Source organism: Bison bison, unplaced genomic scaffold (genome assembly GCF_000754665.1).
Source record: "Bison bison bison isolate TAMUID 2011002044 unplaced genomic scaffold, Bison_UMD1.0 scf7180017864484, whole genome shotgun sequence".
Classification (NCBI taxonomy): domain Eukaryota; kingdom Metazoa; phylum Chordata; class Mammalia; order Artiodactyla; family Bovidae; genus Bison; species Bison bison.
In genome coordinates, this window is record NW_011495044.1 from 1,772,755 (window position 1) to 1,787,394 (window position 14,640).

At 39.7% G+C, this 14,640-nt stretch overlaps 1 long non-coding RNA gene across 1 annotated transcript in view; it reads right to left on the minus strand.

The window, feature by feature from the left end:
• Positions 1–3,836: 3,836 nt before the first annotated feature.
• LOC105004878 overlaps positions 3,837–14,640 on the minus strand; it is a 30,330-nt gene continuing 19,526 nt past the window's right edge. Inside the window, exons 2-4 of the long non-coding RNA XR_827266.1 lie at positions 9,796–9,892; positions 8,138–9,231; positions 3,837–3,961 (exon numbers count right to left, since the gene is read on the minus strand). This is a non-coding gene — a long non-coding RNA (uncharacterized LOC105004878). The remainder of the gene's footprint in view (positions 3,962–8,137; positions 9,232–9,795; positions 9,893–14,640) is intronic.

A 14,640-nucleotide genomic window follows, 5' to 3' on the forward strand; every position in this document is an offset into this window, starting at 1 on the left:
GGGTGACAATATACAGCCTTGACGCACTCCTTTTCCTATTTGGAACCAGTCTGTTGTTCCATGTCCAGTTCTAACTGTTGCTTCCTGACCTGCATACAGATTTCTCAAGAGGCAGGTCAGGTGGTCTGGTATTCCCATCTCTTTCAGAATTTTCCACAGTTTATTGTGATCCACACAGTCAAAGGCTTTGGCATAGTCAATAAAGCAGAAATAGATGTTTTTCTGGAACTCTCTTGCTTTTTCCATGATCCAGTGGATGTTGGCAGTTTGATCTCTGGTTCCTCTGCCTTTTCTAAAACCAGCTTGAACATCAGGAAGTTCACGGTTCACATATTGCTGAAGCCTGGCTTGGAGAATTTTGAGCATTACTTTACTAGCGTGTGACATGAGTGCAATTGTGCGGTAGTTTGAGCATTCTTTGTAGTCATCAGGGAAATGCAAATTAAAACTATACTTCCCCCCCAAACTAACCACAATTTAAAAATAAAAAAATACCAAATACTGAAGAGGATGTAGAGCAATAAAGGTTCACTGGACTCTAAAACTTTTAGGGTGTAACCAAAACATCATGGGCATAAAGGAGTCAACCAACACTTATTGAAACCTGTGTCAAGTTCTGTGCTGGGGGTAAGACATATAATACAAGACAGTTCCTTCCACCAAAAATCTAACCTTCAGGAATCCCTCACCCCTCAGTGCAAGTAGATGTGGGCTTTGGCTAAATGTTAAAATATTTTTACGGGTTTATCCACCCAACTATATTTATAAACTCCTGTTTCTTTGGTGGTCTTAAACGATCCTAGGTAGATAGCCTATTTCACTATGGATACATATCTTTTGAGGGTTCCAGAATAAACTATACAGGAAGTAAACACACAAAAAATTAAAAGCACTAAAGGTTTTCAGCCTAATGCTGGGGTGAAACAGTGGGGAAGAGGCACTGAGCCATTTAACAACATGAAGTGTTACGCTGTGACTTTTACGATTATGGATTCAAACTCATGGTACTGCACAGGGAATGCTGCTCAATGTTCTGTAATAACCTCAATGGAAAAAGGATTTTTAAAAGAATAGATACTTATATAACTAAATCACTTTGCCCTATACCTGAAAGTAACACAACATTATTAATCAACTATGCTTCCATAGTTGATTAATAAAAATAAAATAAATAAAATTTTTGGAAAACCTTATAACTCTAGCAGAAACTTGAAAGCTTTAATAGAGAGCTCTGGCATCAACATCAGGAAAAAGAAAGATAGCAAACAAAAAAAAATAATTGTCAAGCTTTGAGTTGAGGTTCAGACACGGTGACAACACATTCACCAATCCTATCCAAACACCTCACTTCCAAATTAGAGACGACCTTGGGGCAACCTCAACTTCTGCCTGTTTAAACATTCTCTACAACAACGTAATTGATCACAAGGATGGAGTCACAGGAATCATAAGCAAAAGTCACAGATCGAGTTGCTAAACTCAGAGAATCGTAAATGTCCCAGGGGCATTGTATATTAACTGACTCATTACTTGCAAGTTATTCATTACTTGCAAGAGTATTAGCTCTGATTTTTATAACACTGAGAATTTATAAATGTTAGAATATAGGCACACAGGCTTAAAACAGATTCAGGATTGAAAATACTCTATTACCTACTTGCTTACATCTCTACTGTACTGAGTGTGTTTATGTGGGTACTATCTAAAAGAACATGACATCTTGGATATCTACCTCAGAGGTAGGTTCTGCTACTTTAGGGAATTGTTGACTGGGCTTTGGGGTTGAATTCTTTTTAAGGAAAGAAAAATGAACCCTGGGATATGTCTGTATTTTGTTTGGGGGTGGGTAGTTTGTTGGTGGTAGTATTTCTTAATTTTTAGATTGGGGAAGTAGATGTTTTTATAAATGTTTTTTTTTTAATTTTTTATCTTCCCCATAGTAGAAGTGATAGCCAAAGGGGTCAGAATAAGAGAAAAGGGAAAAAATAGAACTGTTGAAGAGGGCTGCCTAGCCCCAGTCCTGTCCACCAGGAAGCACATTCAGCAGGGCACCAAGACAAAATCACTTAAACTTTCTCCTTTGTTTGTAAAGTTCCTTAGGTGTTCTTTGCTTGTACAAGTAGCTTTCTGCTGCATTTGGTGTGGAGGCAGTCAGGGTCTGGCTCCCCAAGCCTGTCCCTGCTCTTCTCACAACCCTTGAGCAGGGCTGAACTCAATAATTTTGAGCAAATGTCACCTTCCCCTGTGAGTGACATGTCTAAAATCTTTTTTTAAAAAAACTATTATTTGCAGATCAAAGGTGAAAGAATGAGGAGGCATTTTTGCCAAACATGTCAAATGCAGATTGAGGTGTTTGTGTATGTGTCTCCCTCGATTTCCTCAGGAATGAGATCTCTTTTAATTCTCAGTCCAAAATTAAGAGAGAGGAGGGATGTTGCAAAAAGCAGGTATAGTGGAAGGTAAAATCACTGCCTCACCCTTCGCCCTGAACCTTACAATCTGAACCCTTCCAACATCCTCAGCCATGAAATTAAAAGCCGCTTACTCATTGGAATAAAAGTTATGACCAACCTAGACAGCATGTTAAAAATCAGAGACATTACTTTGCCAACAAAGGTCCGTCTAGTCAAGGCTATGGTTTTTCCGGTGGTCATGTATGGATGTGAGAGTTGGACTCTAAAGAAAGCTGAGTGCCGAAGAATTGATGCTTTTGAACTGTGGTGTTAGAGAAGACTCTTGAGAGTCCCTTGGACTGCAAGGAGATCCAACCAGTCCATCCTAAAGGAAAGCAATCCTGAATATTCACTGGAAGGACTGATGTTGAAGCTGAAACTTCAATATTTTGGCCACCTGATGGGAAGAATTGACTCATTGGAAAAGACCCTGATGCTGGGAAAGATTGCAGGCAGGAGGAGAAGGGGATGACAGAGGATGAGATGGTTGGATGGCATCACCAACTCAATGGACATGAGTTCGAGTAAACTCCAGGAGTTGGTGATGGACAGGGAGGCCTGGCATGCTGCAGTCCATGGGGTCACAAAGAGTTGGATGCAATTGAGCGACTGAACTGAAGTGAACATCCTCAGGCTTTTACGAGGATATAATCAATAAGGTAACCATTTCAGATTTAAGATATCTGCTTTAGAGAGTTGGCTATAATTCAGGGTAGTCTTTATACATAAGTAAGACACTTCAGAGAGAGACACATTGTCCATAGAGCAAACAGGATTTCTATCCTATAATTAGTCCATGAAGCTGCAAGAGGTGTGTGTGTGTTAGTCACTCAATCATGTCCAACTCTTGCGACCTCATGGACTATAGCCTGCCAGGTTCCTCTGTCTGTGGGATTTCCCAGGCAAGAATACTGGAGTGGGTTGTTATTCCCTTTTCCCAAGGATCTTCCCGAACCAGGGATGGAACTCAGGTCTCCGGCATTGCAAGCAGTCTCCTGTGTTGCAGGCATATTCTTTACCAACTGAGCCACCAAGGAAGACCCCCACACTGGGAGCAATGTTATGTTTTTTCTGCTGTGTGGGTTCTCTGATGCACTGCAATTTAGGAGCTATGACTAAACCTCTGACCACACTCTGGGCACTCATGGGCACTCATGGGGCCTCACTCATGACACACTAGTGTGCGTCAGCTGATGCCAGAGGAAGCTGGAACTGTAGCGCCAGTGATTCCATTGGTGTCTAATAAAATTTGAACTGTTACTGAAATATTTCCCACAGTCTGGGCAATAATATTTCTCTACTGGGTGGATTAACTGATGCTTCATAAGGTGTAAGCCCTGAGTAAAATTCCTTCCACATTTAAAAATACATACACAGCTCCACACAGGACCATTCATGACTTGCAAATGGCCTTATGCTGTCCTCTTCAGGGGTAGTTATTCTCTGTTGATGTTCCAGAGATGGTATTTCATATTCAGTTTCAAAGTCTTCTCTCTGATAATCCTACGCTGAAGGCAAGAATGCACCATCAATCAACTCTTTTTTCAAAAACCTAGTGGAATTTTTTCTGATGATAAAAATAACATATAACAGACCCCATGGATTGTATAGTCCATGAATTCTCCAGGCCAGAATGAATTCTCCAGGCCAGAATACTAGAATGGGTAGCCTTTCCCTTCTCCAAGGGATCCTCCCAATCCAGGGATCAAACTCAAGTCTCCTGCATTGCAGACAGATTCTTTACTGGCTGATCCACAAGGGAAGCCCAAAAATAACATTTGCTTATTATTGAAAAAATGCAGACAGTACCAATATAGATTCCTTCTATATATGCTATTTGATAATCTACTTTTCCCCCTAATGTATAGTGGGCATCTTTCCATGCCTAAAATGTAGCTTTACATCATTTTTCACTTGTATACTGGTATTCTATTATACAGATTAAAATGAAGTGGTTATGAGCATCTCCTTTGGAATCAGATTGTCAAGAATTCAAATCCCAACTTTACCATCCATTGGCAGTAGGACCTTGGACAAATTATTGAATATCTCTCAGTCCTACTTCTTTTACGTGTGAAAGGGACATTATAACATCCAACACAAATGTGAAAATTAAATGAAATAATGCCCAAAAAGAAATTTCAGAATACCTAATGCATAATAATGGGTCTTTCTGTTGGCTCAGATGGTAAAGAATATGGCTGCAATGTGGGAGACCCGGGCTTGATCCCTGGGTGGAGAAAATCCCCTGGAGAAGAGAATGGCTATTCACTCCAATACTATTTCCTGGAGAATTCCATGGACAGAGGAACCTGGTGAGCGACAGTCCATGGAGTTGCAAAGAGTTGGACATGATTGAGTGACTAACACACACAACACAATGCCTAAAAAGAAATTTCAGAATATCTAATGCATAATAATAGCTTAATAGATTATAGGAACTATCTTTGGAAGGATTATATTTTATTTTAAATAATGACCTATCAATGGACACATAGATTATTTCTAATTTTTCTTTAAGAAATAATGACACAGTACATTCCTCTTCATATAGAAATTTTTTCCCATTTGTGTAATTTGGTTTTTAAAGTTTAATCTATGAAATGAAACTCCTGGGTCAAAAAATATCAACAACATAATGTTTCTAACCTCTAACCTCTACCAAAGGTTTCACAGCATTAAAACTGAGAAAACTATAACACATAGATAGTGCACAGACAAGGCTGAAGCATAGGAGCCATGCAATGGAGAAATCAGGAAAAGAGGTAGTCTGTCTTGTAGGAATGGTTGAATAGCATCATTGACTCAGTGGACATGAACTTGGGCAAACTCCAGGAGATAGTGAGGGACAGGGAGGCCTGGCATGGCATGCTGCAGTCCATGGGGTTGGAAAGAGTCAGACACGACTTAGCAACCGGACAACAACATCTTGTAGAAACTTTATTGTACAGGAGAGACGGAGGGAAGAAAGTATAGTAGAACAAGCTCAGAAGTCAGACAGTCTAGATTCAAACCCTTATCTGTCTATATCAGCTGTGGAATCTTGGACAAATAAGATTTTCCAAATCTAAAATATTTTAAGATGATAATAATATAAATTTGTTAACTGAGAAATCAACTAGTATATCTGAAGGGTTTTTAAAATTTTTGTTAATCTATTTATTTTTGGCTGTGTTGGGTCTTCATTGCTGTACACGGACCTTCGTTTTGGTGAGCGAATAGGTCTACTCTCCATTGTGGCACGTGGATGATAGCATGCAAAACAGAGAGCTGTAGACCAATTTCGTTTATGAATATAGAGAAGAAATTCCTAAACAAAGTACGAGCAAAAATTGAAAGCCAGTAGAGTTCTAAAAGAATAATGTCATACCCAAGAAGTAGTTGAGTAATGTGGCAAATTTGAAAACTTTCACTGTCTCGTTTTCCTTTTCTGTAAAACAAGATGGTAATAATACAGTAGGAGCTAACTCATAGGGATGCAGTATTGGTTGAACATAAAAAACTAATAACACTGCTGCTATATACCAAATGCATAATAAATGCTAATTATTAATATTATCATCATCATCACTTACCACCACTGGAACACAAGGATGGTCTGAATTCAGGTAAAGAGAAAAACCCTAACCTTAATCTCTCTCAAAAGTCCTTTCACAAAACTCAACTTTCATTTCTTTTAAAAATACTAAACCACATTGGGAATTTCCTGGAGGTTCAGTGGTTAAGACTCTGTGCTTCCACCACAGGAGGCGCAGGTTTGATCCTTGGTTGGGGAACTAAGATCCTGCAAGTCATGTGGCCAAAAAACTAAAACTAAACATAAAAATACTAAGCAGTCTAGAAATATAAGTAAGCCCAATACATACCCTTAAAACTACAGAAAAATATCATTCTTGAAGATATAGGAATACTTCAGAGACATTGAAAATTTGGTTTCAGATCACAACAATAAAACAATTGTCACAGTAAAGTGATTATCACTATAAAGCAAGTCTACCTGAATTTTTTGTTTTCCTAATGCATATGAAAGCTGTTTACACTATACTGTGGCCTGTTAAGTTTGCAATGTCACATTATGTCTAAAAAAAAATTTTTTTTTTAGGTTTTTAAATTAAACCTAATTTAAAAATAATGCTGTTGGGGGAATTCCCTGGTCCTCCAATGGTTAGGATTCTGTGCTTTTACTGCCAAGGTTGAACTGCCAGGATTGAACTGCCAGGGTTCAATCCCGGGTGGAGAACTAATACCCCACAAGCCACACGGTACACAGCCAAATAATTCTAGTAAATACTGTTGTGGAACTGGCATCAATAGACTTGCTCAACACAGAGTTGCCACAAACCTTCAGTCTGTAAAAAAAAAAAAGCAACACCTGTGAATCACAATCAAGCAAAGCACAATAAAACAAGGTACGCCTGTATCTACTATCACTGCTGCTGCTCTGCATTTTCCTGGATCTCTTAGCCAATGCAATAAGTCAGGAATAAGAAACAAAAGGTATAAATATTAGAAAATAAGAGGCAAAACTGGCTTTTTTTTGCAGGTAACCTAAATAGTCAGAAAATCTGAGACAGGACAATGAATTGGGAAAACTATTGGAATTTTTTTTAATTTAGGACAAGCGTGGAAACTGAGTGCTTAGTGCGATGACCCACACAAAAGAAAGTCAAAGTGTTAGTCGCGCCGTCATGTCCGACTCTTTGTGACCCCACAGACTACAGTACACCAGCTTCCTCTTCCTCTACACCGGAGTGGGTAGCCACTCCCTGTTTCGGGGGATCTTCCTGACCCAGGGATCGAATCCAGGTCTCCAGCACTGCACACACTCTTTCCCCTCTGACCCACCAGGGAAGCCCAACTCAATACAAAAAAACATACAAAATCTGAGCCTCAGAACCCACACCAACAAAACAGAGATTATGATATTGAAATCATAAAATAAATGTAAATACAGTATTTAGCAAAATGCTTGCCATATGGTACGCCCTTTATAAATAAATCATTATGAGAATTCAGTCATTTGTTTGAAAGCTTGCTCTGGAAATAACATACTTATATACCTAGTATACAATAAAGTTGTTCAGATTTGATTAACAGAGGATACTACCTTTTCATAAATTTGTTTCTTTAAATAACTGGGATATTTACAGCAATAAGCAATCCATGTTTTCCGTGGTTCAGATCCCACGCTGAAAGCATTTTGCTGCCATCTGGTGACTGTATCTTTTTAAAAGTGCAGTCAAGTTTGGAAAGCTCTTCACAATACAAACTGCAAACATAACTCTGAATTATAGTAAATCTAGTGGCACATTTTTGTCCAGAGACAAACTGACCTTACAATGTTAGGAGATTCAATTACTAATCAAAGATAGAAATTTGAGAATCAAACTTACCAAACAACTTCAGAAAATACTTAAAGGAAAGCTCAACTCTCTTTGTTACTGCTCACAGGCCACATTCTAAGGAGACATGGCTAAGAGTTCATCCAGCAAAAGACAGGATTATTCTGGGATGGAGAGGATGATGTTGAGGCATAAGGGAAGTCTGGTTGATGTGGGCTTTATGATATAAATGCAAAAAGCATGGGCTCTGGAGTTAAGACCTGGGTTTGATTTCTACCATCATCATCACTTACCAACCATGTGACCCAAAGCAAGTTTCTGATCCTCAGTTCATTTTCTTACCTGTAAAATGTGAAGAGTACCAACTTGGCAAGGTTACTAGGAAAAAACGAAAAGTTCAGTCTGTTCTGCTCCAAAAGTTGAGTCTGTTGTGCTCCAAATTAGCTCCAAAGCTAGTTTCTCAAACAAACTAGTTCTTTTGTGACTGGCTTATGGGGAAATTATGCCACTATTATTCAAAAGTTGTACTGGCTCAGACATAATTTTCCAGAACGTTAATGCTTTGCACCACCAACTAACAACATCTGAATTTAAATAAACTAACAGACTGAATGCAGCAAACTAAGGGATAAATGTGTATGACCCATCTTGCACATGATAGCTGTTTTTTCCACATTCTTCCTCTTGGCCACAGCTTTGTCATGGAAACAAATGATGTGAAGTTGTCCCAATATTTGTGTATCTTGCTCTCATCTCCATAATTCACCTACATCCCTTTTTTATATCCCATTCATCAAGTTACCTCAGCTTTGTAGGCTAAAGTCTTAAATTCGTCAAGGTATTTATTTATTCATTAGGAGTTTAGCATATCTTTTTAACAATATTAGTATATTTATTAGGATTATCTTTGCATTGCTTTTCACAATATTAATTCTTCAATCCAAGAGCATGGGATATCTTTCCATTTCTTTGCATCACCTTCAGATTTCTTCCTCAGTGTCTTATAGTTTTCTGAGTATAGGTCTTTCATCTTCTTGGTTAAGTTTAATCCTAGGTATTTTAATTCCTTTTGATGCAATTTTAAACAGGATTTTTTTTTACTTTCACTTTTTAATATTTATTATTAGCATCTGGAAAGGCAACGATTTCTGTACATTAACCTGTATCCTGCAACTCCACTGAATTCATCAGTTCTAATAGTTTTTGAGTGGAGGCTTTAAGGTTTTCTATACAAGTATCATGTCATCTGCAAATAGTGAGTGATAGTTTTACTTTTTCCCTTCCAAACTGGATCCTTTTTATTTCTTTTTCTTGTCCATTTGTTAAGGTTTTGATATTTGCAAATGCACACACAGTGACTTTATCACACTGCCACTGGGCCAACACAGATGGTAAGCTTTCATCAACTTCAAGGAACACTCCACTTGCAAAGGAATCTAAAACATGAAAAAAATGTGCATGAAAAAAATCAATTAGAAAATCAACACAATAATATTTTTAACCCTTATAACAACCCTATGACAGAGGTACCACTATTATCTTACTTTTGTAAGTGAACTAAAGCACGGAGAGGTTAAGTAATTGGCCCACGATCACAGAGTTAATCAGGGTTAGAGCTGATTAACAGAGTTTAAAGCCAGGAGTCTGGTTCCAGACCCTTTTAAGTGGCCCTTGACTTCAGGGCTCTATACCCAAAACCAATACAATATTGTAAAGTAATTAGCCTCCAATTAAAATAAATTGGAGGCTAATTTAAAAAAAAAAAAACTGAAGACTGTTTAAAAAAATACAAATAAATAAATAAAATACCCAAGCCACACACATTTATACTATTCACCCAAGGCAAACTACATAATGCAGGTCATCATCAGAAAACCTCAAGGCCTCCAGCTAGGTTTTAAGGAATTTGAATACCTGTATAAAAGGCCACTAATTTACCATATCTTAAAAATCAGAAATGTTAGTTCATTCTTCTGGCTGTTTGTTCTTTAAACCCTCACCTGGGTACATTTTCCTTCGGAGCATCAACTCTCTTGAGACCCAGTGCTCTCCACTGTTCCAGCCTGGAGAGAAGTGCACCTTTAGAAAACAGGATACCTGCATACGGGGAAAGACAAAGGATATAGCTTTCCCAGTGCGCTGTTTCTAGACCCAGGGGTCAGGGACAAGCTGAGATAATTGATCATGCCAAGCAATTTAAATCACCACTAATTAGTCTTAAATGAAATACTCCACCTTAGACAATTTGGACTTTTTTTCCTTTGAAAACCTTCAGTTAATATCTATCTTCCCCTATAAAACTATAAGCTCCTGAGAGTAAGAGCCAGGTTGCTTTTCTCACCGTTAACATCCCCAGCACTTGGAATGGTGGATGGCGCAAAGCTTTAAAACTAAATAAAAACTGAAATAATCTTTAAAGACACTTACTCAGGCAAATTTACTTTGTAAATCAAGAACATAAGGAAATGGAAATTTTTATGTAAAAATTGCTAAAGGGACTTCCCTGGTGGTCTAGTGGTTAAGACTTTGTGTTAACCACTTGGGGAACTAAGATCCTGCATGTCACTCAGCATTGGGGAAAAAAACACGCTGCTAAGGTTCTGTGGAGATCCGACCAGTCCATCCTAAAGGAAATCAGTCCTGAATATTCACTGGAAGGACTGATGTTGAAGCTGAAACTCCAATGCCATCTGATGCAAAGAACCAACTCATTGGAAAAGACCCTGATGCTGGGAAAGATTGCAGGCAGGAGGAGAAGGGGACGACAGAGGATGAGATGGCTGGATGGCATCACCGATGCAATGGATAGGAGTTTGAGTAAACTCCGGGAGTTGGTGATGGACAGGGAAGCCTGGCACACTGCAGTCCACGGGGTCGCAAAGAGTCAGACATGACTGAGCAACTGAAATGAACTCAAGGTTCTATGGAGTTTAAAAAAAAAGACATTCTGCAAGAGCTTAAAAAGAACAGATAGAACAACATAGATCCCTCCAAACTTGAGTCAACCAAATACACCAAAGGTTATCAGATATACCTACCCCTCATAGCAACCCCCCAAATCTTCTGACATCACACTGGTTTTTGTTGTTCAGTCGTTCAGTCATGTTCGACTCTTTGAGACCCCATAGACTGCAGCACACCAGGATTCCCTGTCCTTCACTATCTCCCGGAGTCTGCTCAAACTCATGTCCATTGAGTCGGTGATACTATCCAATCATTTCATCCTCTGTTGTCCCTTCTCACACTGTATACATATACTTTTTATTACTGTAACAGACACATCCACTCTCCCTCAACCAAGTTCCCTGGCTGCCTATGACTGAAACTATGAAGCCAGAGGTAAACTCAACATCCAGAGCTGACCGGCACAGGGGCCAGAGTCACTCCAAAACACAGAGCAGGTACTTGATACTGATTAATCAAGAGCCAGCCCAGGGACTCAGAGATGGGGCAGGGAGCCAATCATCTTTGCCCCAGCCAAGTTTTCCTAAATACAAATGAATAAAGCTCTAGGGTAGAAAATCATTTTGTATGTCATTCAAGTAGAAACTGTTTGCCTATGGTACAAGATGAGGACAACACAGCAATCATAAGATGCACAGAACGGCTGTCTAAATTCATCACACATTTTAATCAGAGTATAATTGCTTTACAATGTCGTGTTAGTTTCTACTGTACAACAAAGTGAATCAGCTGTATGTATACATACATCCCCTCCTTCTGAGCCTCCCTCCCACCACCACCCCATCCCACCCGTCTAGGTCATCACAGAGCAACATAAGTTCATCACACTTTAACTACAGAAGTATCCTGGGATCCCCAGATCACTGAACTAGAAGTTATATAATTATTGTCAGCATTTCTATTTGAATATTTATGAATTGAGTTAGTCTCAAGGCTTCACCCCTTGACTGGAATAAACCTGGTCAACCATCACCTGTGGGTCTTGGATGGCATCTCCCTGTCATGGAAACTCTGGGACTCCCAGAGCCATGGCCCTTCCCCTCATACCTTCCCCTTGTATTAACTCTACTCTAATCCTGCTTTGGTCCCATGTTTTTATTCTCCTTTTCTGAGTTTGGAAGTCTGAGAAATTTATAATTCCTTCCAGCCCTGGATCTTGTAGTCTAGTGAATCAGGATAAGTTCTTAAAGTCCACAGAAAATTTTTACAAAAAACACATACTTCCATCAAATCAAAACTTCCAAGATGAAACTGGAAAAACTCTCCAGGTATGTGATGGAAACCTTGATTCAGAATAGTTAAAATGGTGGCTACAGATTGTTAGTCTGCAGGCAAACTTTATCTGGGAAATACTAAAGGCAATTAAGGGTAAGTGGCAATGCAATGGGTGATTTCCTCAACACACACTCACCTGAAATGCTCCTCCATACCCACTGCATGTATTAAGCATTTCCTAGTGAGGATGGAACAATTGGATTTCATCTACCCCTCCAAAGTCTTTATCTACTTGTTTTTCTCTTCTGCCAAATCCATCTACCAAACAAGGAAAAAAAAAAAACAAATAGAACACACTAATGTTTAAACACCAAACATAAGTTGGCATAGTGTTTGGGTGTCTATAAATGCGTGTCCATGAATAGTAAAGTGTGCCATCCTCCCTTACTTCCTAGAAGACATGGGTTCAAAACGTAGTTGTTTAACTGTTAAGCATTATTGTATCATGACAGGAAGATGAAAAAATAAGACACCTACCCCTTTCCATAGCTGAAGTCCTACCTGAGCTTCCCAGGGAGGCTGTGAGATAGTTGTGAAGTAACACATAAACCCAGAGTGGTGGACCTTGAGCTCAAGTCACCTCTTGCTTTGTTTTACATCCAAATATCCACAAGGAAGACTGGAGACCATTTGTGGCCTAGGAGTTTTCACCTCAAGTTTCAAAAAATCTAACTTCAGAGCTCAAGCAAAATTTCTCCTCTGCCTGTTGTTTAAAAAGCATAGCAAGATTGTGGTACCATGGAAAAGCAGAGAATAATCCTGGTACAGGTCAAAGTCCATGAAAGGGACAGAATTACTTGTGCATCTTTGTATCCACAGAACTAAATTCAGTGACCTGACTCTTAATAAATGCTTAAAGGATGGATGGATGGGTACATGGATGGACAGATGGTTGAATACATGGCATCTGCCAGAATAAGAGATGTGTACGGAACAGAAAACTGCAGTCTCTGAAGGAATTCAAAAGCAGGTATGAAACTAACTTCTTCTTGAGGTCTCTTTGTTTCACCTGAGCACAGAATACGGTCTCCCTCTCAGCTGTGACCTACCATGATCCAAATCTGACCTTAAAAAGCAAAGGAAGACAGGAAAGGAATGGGAAGAGGGACCACAGCAAGACAAAGGTTAAGGAATCTATTTCCTGACAGGCTGGTGCACAGGAATGATACATAATAAAAATCTAAGAGAATATTTTCAATACTTACTCAACAAAAATTCCATGTGATAAGCAAACTTGGTATTACAGTTTAACTGGCAGGGTGTTTTTTCTTCAATTCAGTTCAGTCGTTCAGTCGTACCCAACTCTTTGCAACCTCATGAATCACAGTATGCCAGGCCTCCCTGTCCATCATCAACTCCCGGAGTTCACTCAGACTCACGTCCATTGAGTCAGTGATGCCATCCAGCCATCTCATCCTCTGTCGTCCCCTTCTCCTCCTGCCCCCAATCCCTCCCAACATCAGAGGCTTTTCCAGTGAATCAACTCTTCGCATGAGGTGGCCAAAGTACTGGAGTTTCAGCTTTAGCATCATTCCTTCCAAAGAACACACAGGACTGATCTCCTTTAGAATGGACTGGTTGGATCTCCTTGCAGTCCAAGGGACTCTCAAGAGTCTTCTCCAACACCACAGTTTAAAATAATGCATATGTAAACCTGACAATTTGCTGTTAGTTGCAATCCAATTTCATTGCGTGCTTAGCCACTCAGTTGTATATGACAATTTGCCCATGGACTGTAGCCCTCCAGGCTTCCCTGCTCGTGGGATTTTTCAGGCAAGAATACTGGAGTGGGTAGCCATTCCCTTCTCCAGGGGATCTTCCTGACCCAAGGATTGAACCAGGGTCTCCTGCATTGCATGCAGATTCTTTACCATCTGAGCCACCAATTTCATCAGAAGCACCCAAAAGATCATCAGCTTCGGAGCCCATCCACACTTCCGCTTAAGCACTGCCTTCTGATGTCTGGATTAAACTGAAGCTCCAGAAATGAGAATTCCCCCTCCTCAGGCCTTGGACATAGATGAACTCAGATAACCCAGTCACTGGCTTAGCACTAGCCAAGCAAAATTATTCTTCAAATAACTTGGCTCTCAAGTTATTTCACTGGTACAAGGCCTGACATAATCTGGATCACCCATTTAGAAAAACAAATTCTAGAGAAAGTGTCTTGTGACCTTAACTGAGACATTTCTGGTCAGGGTTTTAGGAGAACAGAGGAGGGCTCCCCACCCATCAAGGAGAAATTAAAGACAGCAAAGATTATTGTTTGCACAATAAATAGAAAAGACATAGAAACCTTCCTTTTTAAAAACAAGCTGTCTGGGGACTTCTTTTAAAAAACAGGTCCAGTGGTGAAGGCTTTGTCTTCCAATGGAGGGGGTGCAGGTTCAATCCCTGGTTGGGGAGCTAAGATCCCACGTGCCTTGCAGCCAAAACACCAAAACATAAAACAGAAGCAACAATTCCCTGATGGTACAGTAGATAAGAATCTGCCTGCCAATGCAGGAGACACGGGTTCGATCCCTGGTCCAGAAGGATCCCACATGCATTGGAGCAGCTAGGCCAGTGCACCATAGCCACTGAGCCTGCACTCTGGAGCCCAGGAG